Raw genomic sequence first — 15,508 nt, 5'->3', positions numbered from 1 at the left:
ATAAAACATTGTGTTTGTGATTGATTGTCTCTCTCTATTTCTCTCATTTCATTCACAGCACATAACAACTAATTAATCATCTCACAAAAGCATTAATTAGTCATCCACAAAAGTTTCAATTGCTAAATTATTTTAAAACCCAATTCACCCCCCCTCTTGGGTTGTCTATCTGGGCAACACCAAGCCAGCCTTCATCTCATCCGCGGTCAACTCCCAGCTGCCAGCCGCATCCAAGACCTCCTCCCACGCATTGAAGAAGTGGCGATTTCTTCCACTCATCCCATGAGCTAGCAGTGTCCGAGATCCTCTCAACATCCACGTCTTCGCCATCCTCTGCATCCAAGGGAGCAACCGACTTCTTCAACGAAATCAGTTCCCAGACTATAATCCCAACGCCCGGATTAAATCTGCTACGCGTCTCGCCCGTGTCAGTTTCTTGGCCCTTATCTTCCCACGACGTGATGAGATAACAGGGGTCGACAGAGGCTATAAAAGGAGGAGATTTCTCCTCTTCGAGTAGGAAGCTGGGGGGAGCTCATAGGCCAAATCCCACGAAAACAGAGGAGGGAGAGAAGTTTGGGGCATTTCGGGAAACACTTCCCATATAAAAAAAATGAAGTGCTGAGGCAGAGAAAGTCGATCGTGATGGGAGCCCGCTGCTGTGCCACTGCTGCTGTCGCCCACGACTCCATGGAAGGCTGATCTCCTCTCTAGGGCTGGATGCAGCCCTAACAAAGGGCCAAGGGTTTTATATTTTTGATTTCTATTCTTGGAGTTGTATAAACTTTATTTTGTTCTTAATGAATATTTTATTTCATCTCATATTTAATTTCTGTGATTTTAAGTATGACGTTTATACAACGGTTTTTTCATGATCACTAAGTTAATGTAAGATCATCCATGCTTAGGGAATATGCAGTGTCCTGCCGCATTAGTTTAGGGTAGACATTTCATGCTAACTGAAGATGGATGTTCCTAAATTACTTTGGTGAAATTTTATTTGAATGCTTATAGGGCTTGTAGCCAATTTGCATGTTAATCCAAGAACGAAATAAATTATAAATAACCCTTGTTCTGATGTTAGTGGTGAATTCCTTGCCCCAGGTTCCCTTAAACTGGTATCCCTTTAATTGCATTTTCTTTTATTAAATTGCTTAGTTTAATAGTCTTCACAAACTCATCCTTTTAAATATTATTATTTTTAAGAAAATAATTATACCCCAATTCCTGTGGATCGATACCCGTAATCACTATCCTACTAGATACGTGCTATTGCGTGGTCTTTAAAGTTGACTATCAATTTTTGGCGCCGTTGCCGGGGATTGCTAGCATAGTTGTTTTTCTTTTCATAAAAATTTTTTTTTAAAAAAAAAATAAAAATAAAATAATAATAATAATATATATTTCTAAACTAAAATAAAAATATTTTCTATTTTTATTACTTTACTTATCCTCTTTTTCTCTCTTACTAATTTTTGATTTTTCTTGATCAGGAATCGAAAAGAAAATCTGGGACGATCAAAAAGGGAACTGCTGGAAAAGGAATACTGTCGAGGTTTGCCTAAATTTTTTTTTCAAAATTGCTGGGGAATTCCCTTTGGTAACCTCTAAACCTTTCTTATTTAAATTCCCTTTTGTGGTGATTGTTTGATTTTAAATTCAGCAAAAGTGTGAATGCATGCTTGATACACATACACCAATTAATCCGCACATAGTAAGGGCAATCACCCCTACAAGATAAGAACTGGATTTCATCACCAGATTCTTGCCCAAATTAGGTGAATCAATTCTCACATAGCTATCACGTTAATTAAAATCAATTAGACGTTGGCCCCTAGGGACATTCGAGCTCAATAGGACGAAGATCACCGAAAGTTGCACCAATTTCGCTCTGTGGCTCAGTTGATGTCTAGGCAAGCTTTGTCCCAAGGGAGACAGTTCATCTGTTCGAGGCAAGTGGTTTTTAAGTGGGACCTTTGCAACGCATCGTGACCCCCCCACTTACCTGGGAGCTTACCTGGTCAGCTCAGTTATTAGACCGGATTGGAGGCTTAGGTGCCCTCTTCAAACCAGTTAGGAGCTGTCTAGTGATTTTAGGGTGAACATAAGGAATTGTGTTTTTCTTTTTAGTGCATGCTTGGCTGTACTGATGAGAGGAGTCTTAGTGTATGCTAGGGTGTCGTTCTAGATCTCTTGAATTAGTACCGTTTGACTCTGAAATAGAGCGTTCTCTTAGGGCCCTTCGAGCCGAAATCCGCACTTATAGAACCCTAGGATCTGCTTCACCTATCAAGATGGCTGAAGAACAACCCAAGCTGTTAAAGGAGTACTTCACTCCTTCCATTTATACCTCTCCATCTTGTATCCGACTACCTGATACCACTGCTGCTGTGCAGTTTGAAATTAAGTCGAGTGTCATCCAAATGCTTTCCTCTTTTTATGGACTTAACAATGAAGACCCATACAAACATTTAGATGAGTTCCTTGAGATCTGCACTACTGTCAAAATTCAGAACTTCACTGATGATGCTCTGAAACTCAGGCTGTTTCCTTTTTTCCTTAAGGATAGAGCTAAACAATGGCTCCATTCATTAGAAGCCAATTCCATTCTCTCATTGGCTCAAATGCAACATGAATTTCTAAAGAAATATTTTCCCATAGGAAGAACAAACCAATTTCGGCGTGCTATCACGAGCTTCTCCCAATCTGACGGAGAAGAATTTCATGAAACTTGGGAAAAATTTAGAGACTTACTCCGAAAATGCCCGCATCATCAAATACCTAAATGGCAGTTAGTGCAATGTTTCTATGACGGATTGACTGAACGAAACTGTCAGATGATCGATGCCGCATGCGGGAGAACTTTCATGCTTAAAAGTGACCATGAGGCATGGCAATTATTTGAAAACCTTAATGAAAACTCTCTCCACCATGCCTCCTCCGCTCGTCAAGCACCCCCGAGTTCTCAAAGAAAAGGGACCATATATGAAGTTAGCCAGTCCATAGGTCTATCTGACAAAGTAGATGCACTGTCCCGCAAGTTGGACCAGCTAATGTCTAGAGAACAGCTTCCAAATTTTTTCCAAGCACAAGTCTGTGCTCTTTGTTCTAGCCCGTCTCACCCTATTCATGAATGCCCTTCGGCAGCTCAATTCCCTGAATTTATGCAAGAACAAGTCAACGCTGCTCAAACACAGTCCCGACCGGGTAATGATCCATATTCCACTACTTATAACCCGGGATGGCGCAACCATCCAAACTTCTCTTGGAAGCAGTAGACTCCCAATACTTCCCAACCTTATTCTCAAAACTTTCAACCATTCCAGAATATTAATCCCTACCATCCTTCAACTCAATTTCAACACACTCCTCCTCCACCCCATAGAAACACAGCCTTTGAGGAGAAAGTGTTGACCTCCCTTCAAGGTTTGGAAACCATTACACAATTGGTGCACTCTCACACGCAATCTATCGCCAAGCTAGAATCCCAAATGGGGCAACTAGCTAATGCACTGAACAAGCGAGAGGAAGGAAAGCTTCCAAGCCAACCAGTGAGTAATCCTAGGGGACAATACATGGCTCAAGAAAATCAACTAAATACAATTCATCATGAACAAGCCAATGCTTTGACTACCCTAAGGAGTGGACGTATAGTAGACAATAGGATTGGGGAGGATAACAATAAGGAAGGTAAAGAAGAGGATAGAAATGTGTCAAATGAAAATCTAAAACTTTCTTCTTCTTCTTCAGCTAGTCCACCTTCTGCCAAAACTCATATCCCAAAGGCCCCATTTTCTGAAGCTCTTAATTCACCCTCTTCCTTTGGCAAAAAGGAAACTTCACTAGAGGAGATGATAGAGGTTTTCAAACAAGTCAAAATCAACCTCCCGCTTCTCGATGCTATTAGACAAGTTCCCTCCTATTGCAAATTTCTCAAAGACCTTTGTACCCAAAAGCGAAAATCTAGGACACATGTGCCTAAAAAGGTCTTCCTAACTGAGCAAGTGAGTTCTATTCTCCAACACAACACCCCACCGAAATTCAAAGATCCTGGTGCTCCCACCATCTCCTGTGTCTTAGGAAATAATTTCATTGATCGAGCACTCTTAGGTCTAGGGGCAAGTGTCAATCTTTTACCTTACTCAGTTTATGAGAAACTTGGGTTAGGTGAGTTAAAACCAACCTCGGTATCCCTTCAGTTGGCTGATCGATCTGTAAAAATACCACGAGGAATAATTGAAGATGTTCTTGTCAAGGTAGACAAATTCTATTTTTCAGTAGATTTTATCGTCCTTGATATGGAACATGAGCCTAATCCTAAGAAACAAATCCCTGTGATCCTTGGGCGCCCCTTTTTAGTTATAGCCAATGCGAGTATAAATTGTAGAACTGGGGTGATGAATATATCCTTTGGGAATATGAAGGTCAAGTTAAATATATTTCGTGCCTCTGGTCAACCTGCAAAGGAAGTTGAGTGCTTCCTAATAGACAAAATGGACGATCTTGTAGAAGAAACCCTTCCCTATATTTTGGCAGATAACCCTCTGAAAACATACTTGGCCCATTTTGACTTTAATATAGACAAGGCCATTTGACTTTCTGCCCAACAATCAGTCTTCCACAAATTTTCTTCCTTGGAGAACCCCGCATGAACCCGGTATGATTTGATAAGGATGCACTGCGTCTGGCTGAAGACGTTAAACTTAGCGCTTGTTGGGAGGCAACCCAATTCTCGTAGGTTATTTTTGCATATTTTCTTGTCGCATTTTTTTTTTGTTATTTTCTTAACAGGATCCCTCATATTACTGATGCAACTACGGTAAAATGCTTCTATCCTCCATATGCATCATATTTTCGTCCAAAATAAAAAATATATAAAAAAATAAAAATAATAATATAATATTCAAAAAAAAAATATTGAGGACAATGTCTGATCTAGGTTGGGGGGTATAGGTTTCGAATTTTTGAAGGAATTTTTCGCATTTTCACATTTTTAAGTGAATTTCAAAAAAAAAAAACCTTATTTCTATGCCTTAGTGCTGAAATGATAATCACACAAAGTATATAAAATCTAAAAAGCCCAATGATTAGTCAGGAATAAGTCAATTTGAGTTCTTTTCAATAAAAATTCTTTTAGCAAGTTGTAAGATAATTTTTACTTTGAAATTTCACAACACACATGGCCTGCACTTCTAAGGGTTAGGTTTAACATGATATTGTTAAGTCTGGTAGCAACCTTGAGTCCTGATGAATCATACCTATCTAATTTGCTATTAAAAAAAAAAAAGTGAATTTAGTCAGGTACATCGAAAAGGGCTACCTCTTGTCAAAGGTCAGCGGGCTTGCAATGATGAATCCGAGCATAGGTCCGTAGGGGAGTCTTGATGCCTAACACCTTATGCCATCTGGTGTGGGAGTGTTGACTGAATGCTCGTTACATGGAGGAATCATTACAAGAGTAAAAGTGCGTAATAAATATAAAATAATAAAAATAATAAAAAAATAAAAAATAAAAAAAATAAAAAAAAAGAAAAAAAGAGAAAATAATATTGACCTTGAAAAAGACGATAGTGTGAAAGCCGTCGTTGTAAAAATTCGAGTAAACTGGAATATTACAGATAAAGCCCATGAGGTATTAAAGTAAACATCCACAACTCTCGAAATCCTGCAAGGTAGGATGATTTTGAATCAGTGATTAGGTCTTATCTGACCAATTCTTGGAAACTACTAGTTTTAGCAGTATTTTGGAGAATCTAAAGCCTTAGCTTGTGTATGGTCCAGACATCACCGAGCACCCAAGTATAAATTAGCCTTACAACTCTCTAACAGAAACTTAATGACTTCAACTTAAATTGCATACTGACTTAGGATTTGGGCTGACTTAGTAATTAAAACTTTGTGTGCTTTTAAAATTCTTGGCACTTATGCATTTAAAATTAGATTTTATAAAGCAATAAAACAAATTCATTAGGTAGAGACAACAGTTTGTGGGTATCTGAGCCGGAAACCCTCACGAGACAAAACTCGTCCACTAGGGCCACCTAGGGGTTTAAAGCCTTATTGCATACGGTAAATGCAATCGCGATTCCTGCGAAATTGAGTTAGTTTTTTTTATTTTATTTTGCTTGAGGACTAGCAAATTGTAGGTTGGGGGGTGTGATAAGTGCTAAATAATGCATAAATTCATATCTTATTCATAGCACTTATCATTATTTTAATTCATATATTTTGTAAATTTAACTAAAAAATGTGTTACCCTCATCATTGCATTTTAATAAATTAATTCGAGTTTGTTTTACTTATTTATTTACTGATTGAGTTTAATGTATGCAGGTCAAGTCAAATTCATTAATTTCTGAACCCAAATCATATGCACCCCGCAAATCAAGACCCTCTCAGATCCATCCTCCCTTGTTTCTTTCCCACATTTGACTCCACCAAACTTTCCTGCGTCACATCTCAGTCACCTAATTTTCTTCCCACACATGTTCCCAGCTGAATAGGATCACATCCCCTGTATCAAACTCCCGGGATTCACTTCCCAGTCGTTCACCAGTCATTTTTTCCATATCATCTCCATTTAAAAATTCAATATTCCGAGTCAACCCCAATTCCTTTTCTTAGCGTAATCCTCCCAAACAGTTTATTTCTCCTTCACTCCCACGTTCACAAACAAAGTCTCAACATCTTCACTCCCAGCCGCATCCCTTCATTACCGTTTAGCATCCATCAACAAATTCCACGCGTCTCTCTTCCAACCTCCCCTGTTCCGAGATCATCTTTATCTCGCGGAACAACCAATCTCACGCGTGCATGGCCTCCGCAGCCCACATCCTGTCCGTGATCTTCCATCCTCCCGTTCGCGTTGGCCTCTTCCGGATCACTCCCAAACGGCACCAGCTCTCATCTTCTTCCGGATAACCTTCGTCACCCACGTATTCCCTGTTGCTTCGGAACATAGTCCGAGTCTTCATCAATCCAAGCCACGTCCACGAACAAACTCCTCTGTTCATACTCCCAGCCGTTCGACCCACCTCCTAGATTTCCCCAGCCGCATCTCAACCGGATGAGCTTCATCCTTGCGAGCTTCACGGCAACCACACGTATTCTTCCTCTGTTTCGGAATAACCACCAGCCGAATCCCATGATCTTTGCTCATCTTCATCTCCCATGCTTCCGATTCTTCTTCCAAAGCTTCCACGGATCAACCCCATCCGGATTTGCATCCCAGTTCATCTTCCCATCATATCTTCCTCCCAGCATCCTTATCTTCTCCACATCCCAACATCCTTCCGGACTAATCCCAGCAAACTTCCCAAGCTTATCCCCTGATTTCTTCACTCGTTCGAGTCAAGTCGAGTCCCAAGCTTCATATTTTGATCACTCCCTTCCGCATCCCCTGCTTCGTTATATCTCAACTGCCAACCTTCAAATCCCAAGCCAGCCTTCATCTCATCCGCGGTCAACTCCCAGCTGCCAGCCGCATCCAAGATCTCCTCCCACGTGATGCAAAAATAAAATTGTTCTCCCAAGTTCAGGAGAATCGCACAAGTAGTAAAATCTTGGGAGTCCGAGGTCGAATCCTCAGGGAACGATCTATAGATTATTAGCGTAATTTTTAGATATAATTAGTACTTTAGTTGAATAAATATGTGGATTAAAATGATGTTTTGATTTTTAGAAATTAAATGCAGAGAATAATAAACACAATTCAATGAAATAAAAATGGTAGGGATCTGGAATCCCCCTTGATGATATTGCATCCAAGGAATAAACTCTATGGTTCTTGATTAAAGATTAAATGTAGGATAGATCTAATCATGGTATATGTTTCATGAACATATGAACTCAATTTCTAAGCATTCGCCGTGCTTTCTACGTCTACGACGAATCAAATACTAAAGCAATCCATATATCAATAATCATACTCCATTAAAGATCTATCTACGAAATAACTACGCATGGATCAAAAACATATCAATAAATAAAAATCATTAAAAGCAAAAGTTTAGAGTTTACTTCAAAGAGCAATACATCAAAAGTTCCTCCATCTCCCTCCCTAAGAAATCAGCCCTCCATAATCATAAAAGAAAACTCCCTCTTTTTTTCTTTTCTTTTTTTTTTTCTATTCTTTTTGGAAACAGAGCATGCTCTGTTTCCCTTTCTTCTCTCTTTTCTTTGAATAACAGGACCCCCCCCCTCCGTTTCACCGAATGGGAAGGAATAATAAATAGCCAACTTCCCAGCCGAGAGGGATATCAAGCTAGCCTTCGATCCACTCCTCGAACGCGATGGAGATCAACGGATGGATGCTAATCCGGAAGAAATGGATGGATGCGGACGATGCCTCGCTGATGCTGAAATCACGGGATGCCGGGATCCTCGGACGCTGGGAGAAGCTGGGATTTCGGTTGCTTAATCCGGAAGAGGTGGACTGCGACGAAGACGGAGGCTGGGTCGTGATCCTCGTGGGATGCACGCGGACGTTGGCTCATGTACGCGGAGAAGATCTGGGGATGCTTGAAGGAAACTGGGAATCGGGATGGAATCGTGCGGATGAAGCGGACGGCTGGGAGCTGATGTGGCTGGAACTCGGGAGAAGCTGGAGCGTGGAACGCGTGGGAGGATGCTTCACGGACGGCTGCACGAACGCGGGATGATTGGGTGGTCGTTCGAAGTATGCATCCCGGCTGCAGGATGTTGGGAGGTTGGGTAGCGAACGGATGAGCTTGATGCGGATCCTGGGACGCTTCACGGGAGACTCGCACGCGGAGAAGACGGATGCGGTTGGAATCGCCACGGACGGCCGGATGTTGGTCTCGAGATGCTGAGATTTGGATGATGCCAGGGTGACGGCTGGAAGGAATGAATCATGAACTCTGGATGACTTTGAAATGGGGAAAGAGAAGGATGAGGGACGCTGGGTGGATGCTTCGCAAGATGCTGGGGACTCGGCTGAACACGTGGACGGCTGGGAGAAGTTCAAATGGACACACGAAATGGGGAAAATGCTGCTGCTGGATATGGCTGCACCTAGCCGGCTAATGCTCCTTCTAGTGTGCAACTGGGATTGAACCATGCAGTCGGCTGATCACCTGCAGTGATTGCATCTTTTCTAGACCCAATGCGCATTTTAGCTTTGATTTATGATTACCTGCACCCCACAAAAATATAATATTAATGCAGCACTTTTATCATTATTTGTTAGCAATAATACTAATTTAAGTGATGTGTAGATCGCACTTTTGTGCTCTCATCACACCCCCCAACTAGCTTATTGCTAGTCTCTAGCAATTAACGAGCAGATAATAAAATGAGAGTGCAAAAGGTGTGGTTTAACCTATGACTTTTTATTGAAGCTAAAGATATAAAACTAAGATATGTACTCACTTTCGTAGGAATCACGATTGCACTTAGCACGTGCAACAAGCCGTTAAACCCCTAGGTTACCCTAGTGGACGAGTGTTGTCTCGTGAGGGTTTTCAGGAATGTTACCCACAAACATCATGAATTATATGACATGAGATTCTAAAAAATATGAAATAAATCTTAAGCTAATACACATGTAATTAATTGATATATATTTTCAAGCATGGCAACTGTCAAGATAAGGAAATATAAAAGTGTAGTGTGCATCAAACCGTATGACTTTCTCAGAGTACTAATACCTCCACCACAACAGGGCACTGCCTGAGTTTTAGGTGCACTACTCAAGTTCACAAGTGTTTTCTACAATTTATTAGAACCTGATCCATCAAATTTTCAGAATATCACATGTTGTCTAAATTTGTCAAGAATGGTTCGCATGTAAAGAAAGAGCTATCAATCTCAACTAAACAACCCGGGTACACAGAGGTCCAATACAATGGAGTCAAACCAGCCATTACCACATGTCACTAGGTTCAGCCTAACCAACTCATTCATGCTTATTTTTATTTCATTTTTTTTTTTTTCAATACACATGACAACTACAGCTATCCAACCCCATTAGGCTCTAGTAAGGTCCATGTAGCGAGCTTTCAGTCAATGACCCCCGATCCAGTTGGCTCAAGACATTAGGTGAAACACCCCTCGGACTTAATTACTCGAACCAGACTACGCCACGAGGCCAGACTTGTCATCATAAGTATTTTTTTTAATAATAATTATGCAAGAAAAGAAATGATAGACTGAACCATATATATTTTTATTATATATGTGACTGCATCGTGACTATAGGTCAACCAAAGTCGGATCATAAGGCACCTAAGTAATCTAGTCGGGATATTCAACCTCTATCTTTATGTGAAAACCAAATTCTGAACCTTATGGTACGAACAAGGATACTCATACTTCTTTTATGGATAAGGCTAACAAAAATGCAGTTAACAAATATGAACTCCTGAGGCCTTCCTATTGTCATTAAGTACACGTGTGGGAATCTAATAATAGGTCTCTGATCAGTCATAGTATGCATGTGTTCCTTGCCTTAATAGTTGTATACACTCAATATGAAAATACATGTGCATTTGCTCAGAAAAGAAAGTAATAGAATAAATCAAATGCAAAAACTTTTTTTTTTTTTTTGTCAAAATATTTCCCTCCCCCCAACTTAAACATTGCATTGTCCTCAATGTAAAAAATGCAAGAAAACTATATGTGAGAAACAATAGAGAAAAGAATATTGGAGAGAAAAAGAATACCTTGAGCTGTTGATTTTCAGAAAAGAAGACCTGGAAAATAAGAAGAAAAATAAAAGAAAAAAAATAATTCTAACTAATATACACATACCTTGGCCGTCATGCTCAGTCATAAGAAGGCTCCCCCAAGGGAAAGGAGTCCTCTTCATCTGCAAAATTTTCAAGAAAAGGTTTTAATCTGTGTCCATTTACCTTAAAAATTTGACCATCCTGTGGATTCTCAATTTCAACTGCCCCGTGTGGAAAAACAGTTTTTACAATGAAAGGACCTGTCCATCTTGATCGTAACTTTCCAGGAAATAGATGTAAGCGAGAGTCATACAAAAGAACTTTTTGTGCAGGTTTAAAAGATTTTCTTAGAATTGATTTATCATGCCTAATTTTCATTCGTTCTTTACAAAGTCTAGCATTGTCATACGCATCCCGACGAATTTCATTCAACTCACTTAATTGTAATTTTCGAATTAAACCAGCATCTGACAATTCAAAGTTCAATTTTCTAATGGCCCAATATGATTTATGCTCTAATTCAACGGGTAGATGACATGCTTTTCCATACACTAGCCGATACAGGGACATACCAAGAATAGTTTTATAAGCAGTACGGTAAGCCCACAATGCGTCAGAAAGTTTTAAAGGCCAGTCTTTGCGTGATGGATTCACCGTTTTCTCTAAAATTCGTTTAATTTCCCGATTGGCTAACTCTACTTGGCCACTAGTCTGCGGGTGATAAGGAGTTGCAATTCTATGAGTGATACCGTACTTTCGCAATAGGATCTCAAAAGGCTTATTACAGAAATGTTTTCCCCCATCACTAATTATAACCTTGGGCATCCCAAATCGTGAAAAAATATTTTCTTTCAGAAATTTCAAAACAGGTTTGTGATCATTAGTTCTACAGGCAACAACTTCTACCCATTTTGACACATACTCAACACCAACTAAAATATACTCATGTCCAAAAGACGGTGGGAATGGGCCCATGAAATCGATGCCCCAAATGTCAAAAATTTCAATAGCAGTAATGGGCTGAAGAGGCATCATTTGCCTACGAGTTAGACTTCCAACACGTTGACATGGGTCACATGTCCTACAGAACTCGTGGGCATCTTTAAATAGTGTAGGCCAATAAAAACCACATTGCAACACCTTAGCTGCCGTTTTCTTAGATGCAAAGTGTCCTCCACAAGCACTGGCATGACAAAAAGAGAGTACACTTTGTATCTCATGTTCCGGAATGCATCTTCTAAAGATTTGATCATTGCAATACTTGAACAAATAAGGAGCATCATTTAAAGTTTTGCTTGCATAGTAAATGACATATGGCTTATTATCCTTGCGTTGTCCTAGGACAGCTCCTATCGCATAGTCACTAGCATCGCACATGATCTCAAAAGGTAATGACCAATCGGGTGGTCGCACGATAGGTGCAGTGCTAAGCATAGACTTCAACTTTTCGAATGCCTCTTGACAGGTTTCAGTCCAATTGAACGGTGTATCAAGGGATAGGAGGTTACATAATGGTCGGGCTATGACACTAAAGTCCTTGATGAACCTCCTATAAAATTCGGCATGACCCAAAAATGATCTAATATCTCTAACCGTCTTGGGTGCAGGTAGCTTGGCGATTAAGTCAATCTTAGCTCTATCAACTTCCATGCCCTTCGATGAAACAATATGTCCTAGAACAATTCCCTTTGGCACCATGAAGTGGCATTTCTCCCAATTTAGTATCAGGTTCTTTTCTATACACCGAGCTAAGACAGCTTGTAAATGTAGTAAACAATCATCAAAAGAATCGCCAAAAACAGAAAAATCATCCATGAACACTTCCAAAAACTTCTCGTTCATTTCTTCAAAAATACTGAGCATGCATCTTTGGAATGTTGTAGGTGCATTACACAACCCGAATGGCATCCGACGGAAAGCGAATGTGCCAAAAGGACAAGTGAAGGTAGTCTTCTCTTGATCCTCAGGTGAAATTTCAATTTGGTAGTATCCGGAATAGCCATCGAGAAAACAATAGAATTTGTGTCCTGCAACTCTTTCCAAAACTTGGTCTAGGAAGGGTAGGGGAAAATGATCTTTCCTAGTGACCAAATTCAATTTTCGGTAGTCAACACACATGCGCCAACTCGTCGGAACACGAGTTGGAACTAGTTCACCCTGATCATTTTTGACTACCGTCAGACCTGCTTTCTTGGGCACGACTTGAGTAGGACTCACCCACTTGCTATCGGAAATTGGGTAAATAATATCCACATCAAGCAACTTGAGGACTTCTGCTTTAACCACATCTCTCATCGTAGGGTTCAACCTGCGTTGCATTTGCCTTGTGGTTTTGGCATTGTCCTCCAAATATATCCGGTGCGTGCAAATTAAAGGGCTAATCCCCTTCAAGTCTGCAATAGACCACCCTAAAGCTCCTCTATGATTCTTTAGAACACCAAGTAATTTTCTTTCTAGGGCATGATCCAGATCAGATGAGATGATTATAGGAAATGTGTCATTGGATCCAAGAAAGGCATACTTGAGTTCCTTCGGTAAAGGTTTCAACTCGAGCTTAGGTGCTTGTTCATGGGATGGTACTATCTTTGCTCCTCGAGATGGCAAATGTTCAAATTCCTCTATTCTCGGTCTCCACCCATTGACCATCATGACATCCGAGTTATCTAAAATAGGTGGGACCGTATCATCAGCAGTACCTTCAGAACACCAATCTATCAAACCATTGTCGGCCGATTTAGTAAATGTTTCTTTTAACAAATATTCTTCCGCAATGGTTTCAACCCATTCAACTTCTTTACTTTCTTCATGTTTACTGGGTTGTTTGCCTATACTAAAGACGTTCAGTTCCAAAGTCATATTGCCAAAAGAAAGCTTCATGACACTATTCCTACAATTGATCAATGCATTAGAAGTTGCAAGAAATGGGCATCCTAAGATGACCGGAATCTGAGATGGTGAATTGGAAGCCGGATGTGTGTCCAGTACGATAAAGTCAACAGGAAAATAGAACTTGTCTACTTGGACCAACACATCTTCGATAATTCCTCTAGGGACCTTCACTGACCTGTCAGCTAATTGTAAGGTCACAGTTGTTGGCTTTAACTCACCCAACCCGAGTTGCTCATATACCGTATATGGCAACAAGTTCACACTCGCTCCTAAATCTAGCAATGCTCGCTCAATCCTAAAATTGCCAATGATGCACGAGATAGTTGGGCAACCTGGATCCTTATATTTAGGAAGAATGTTATGCTGTAAAATTGCACTCACATTTTCAGCCAGAAATGCCTTCTTCTTGACATTTAAACGACGCTTGACAGTGCACAAATCTTTTAAAAATTTTGCATAAGAAGGCACTTGTTTGATTGCATCAAGAAGAGGTACATTGATTTTTACTTGCTTAAAAAGCTCAAGAATTTCAGAGTTTGGTTCAAGCTTTTGCAAGGGCTTTAATCTTTGTGGAAATGGTGCAGGAAAAGGACATTCAATTTTTTCAGTAGATGTTGGTGCTTCGGTTTCTTCATTATCCTTTTCTTTTGTCTTGGGAGGGTCAGAATCAGGTATGACTTGTGTTTGTTCTGGGACTGGTCGGTCAATAACCTTTCCACTTCGCAAAGTTATTATACTCTTTGCTTGTTCTTTATGCAAAGTTGAAGATGATGCATTGCTACCGCCATAGACTTGAGGATTAGGTTGTGGTTGAGCTGGTAGCTTGCCTTTCTCTTGAGCACTTAAAGCAGTGGTCAGCGTTGTCAGTTGATTTCTTAATTCATCATTGATTTTAGCTTGACCTTGCATGAAAGATTGCAAAATTTCTTCGAGACTGGATTTTTGAGGGGGTGCATGTGCATAATGAGGGTGCGGAGGTGGAGGAGTTGGGTTATATACTTGTTGAGGTTGGTCATTCCTCCACCTGAAATTTGGATGGTTCTTCCATCCAGGGTTGTAAGTACCCGAAAAAGGATTATTGAAAGATTTTTGATAGGTATTCATAACATTGGCCTGATCGTGCAAGACTTCCTTGAATGCGGGTATTGTGGGGCAATCAGTGATGAGATGGCCAGGCATCTCGCAAATCCTACAACACTCGCTGTTATGTTCTACGGTCTTGACGGGTTCAATCCTTCTAAGTTCAATTTCCTCTACCTTCCTAGTAAGGGCTGCCATTTTAGCTTGAATATCATCTTGAGTATTAAGGTTGTAAAGGCCCCCGTGTGGAATGCTAGTAGGCTTAGGCAAAGGTTTATTCACTCTATCCCCTGTATCCCATAATTGTGCAGTCTCTGCGAGAGAGTCTAAATAGTCCCATGCCTCATCGGGTTGCTTTTCCAGAAATAGACCATTGCACATAGTCTCTATAAATTGTTTCAACTGTGGAGACAACCCTTCGTAAAAGAAACTAATGGTTCTCCATGTTTCAAACCCATGATGAGGACAAGAGAGAAGCAAATCTTTAAATCTCTCCCAGCATTCATAAAATGTTTCATGGTCTTTTTGTTAGAAATTACTAATGTGCCTTTTCAAAAAGTTAGTCCTTTGTGCGGGAAAGAATTTTTTCAAGAATTCTCTTTGCATATCATGCCATGTTCCTAGCGATCTAGGTCTCAAGGAGTTCAGCCATGTTTTGGCTTTATCCTTCAAGGAAAAAGGAAACAAGGTTAATTTAAGGACATCTTCTGATACATTTGGCACTCTAAATGTGATACTAATTTCCTCAAAATCCTTAAGGTGAAGATAAGGGTTCTCAGATTCTATTCCATGATACTTGGGCAGCAGTTGAATTACTCCTGGTTTGATTTCAAAGTGTCCTACATTTTCAG

The 15,508-nt window shown here is 40.2% G+C and overlaps 1 pseudogene; it reads left to right on the top strand.

Annotated features, from left to right (window-relative positions):
- The first annotated feature begins 15,108 nt into the window (after positions 1-15,108).
- Positions 15,109-15,206, top strand: LOC120107359 (annotated as a pseudogene).
- Positions 15,207-15,508: the final 302 nt, after the last annotated feature.

This window comes from Phoenix dactylifera, unplaced genomic scaffold (genome assembly GCF_009389715.1).
Source record: "Phoenix dactylifera cultivar Barhee BC4 unplaced genomic scaffold, palm_55x_up_171113_PBpolish2nd_filt_p 000836F, whole genome shotgun sequence".
NCBI lineage: Eukaryota > Viridiplantae > Streptophyta > Magnoliopsida > Arecales > Arecaceae > Phoenix > Phoenix dactylifera.
The sequence above is the reverse complement of the archived record's forward strand: the minus strand, read 5'-3'. Positions and strand labels throughout refer to the sequence as shown.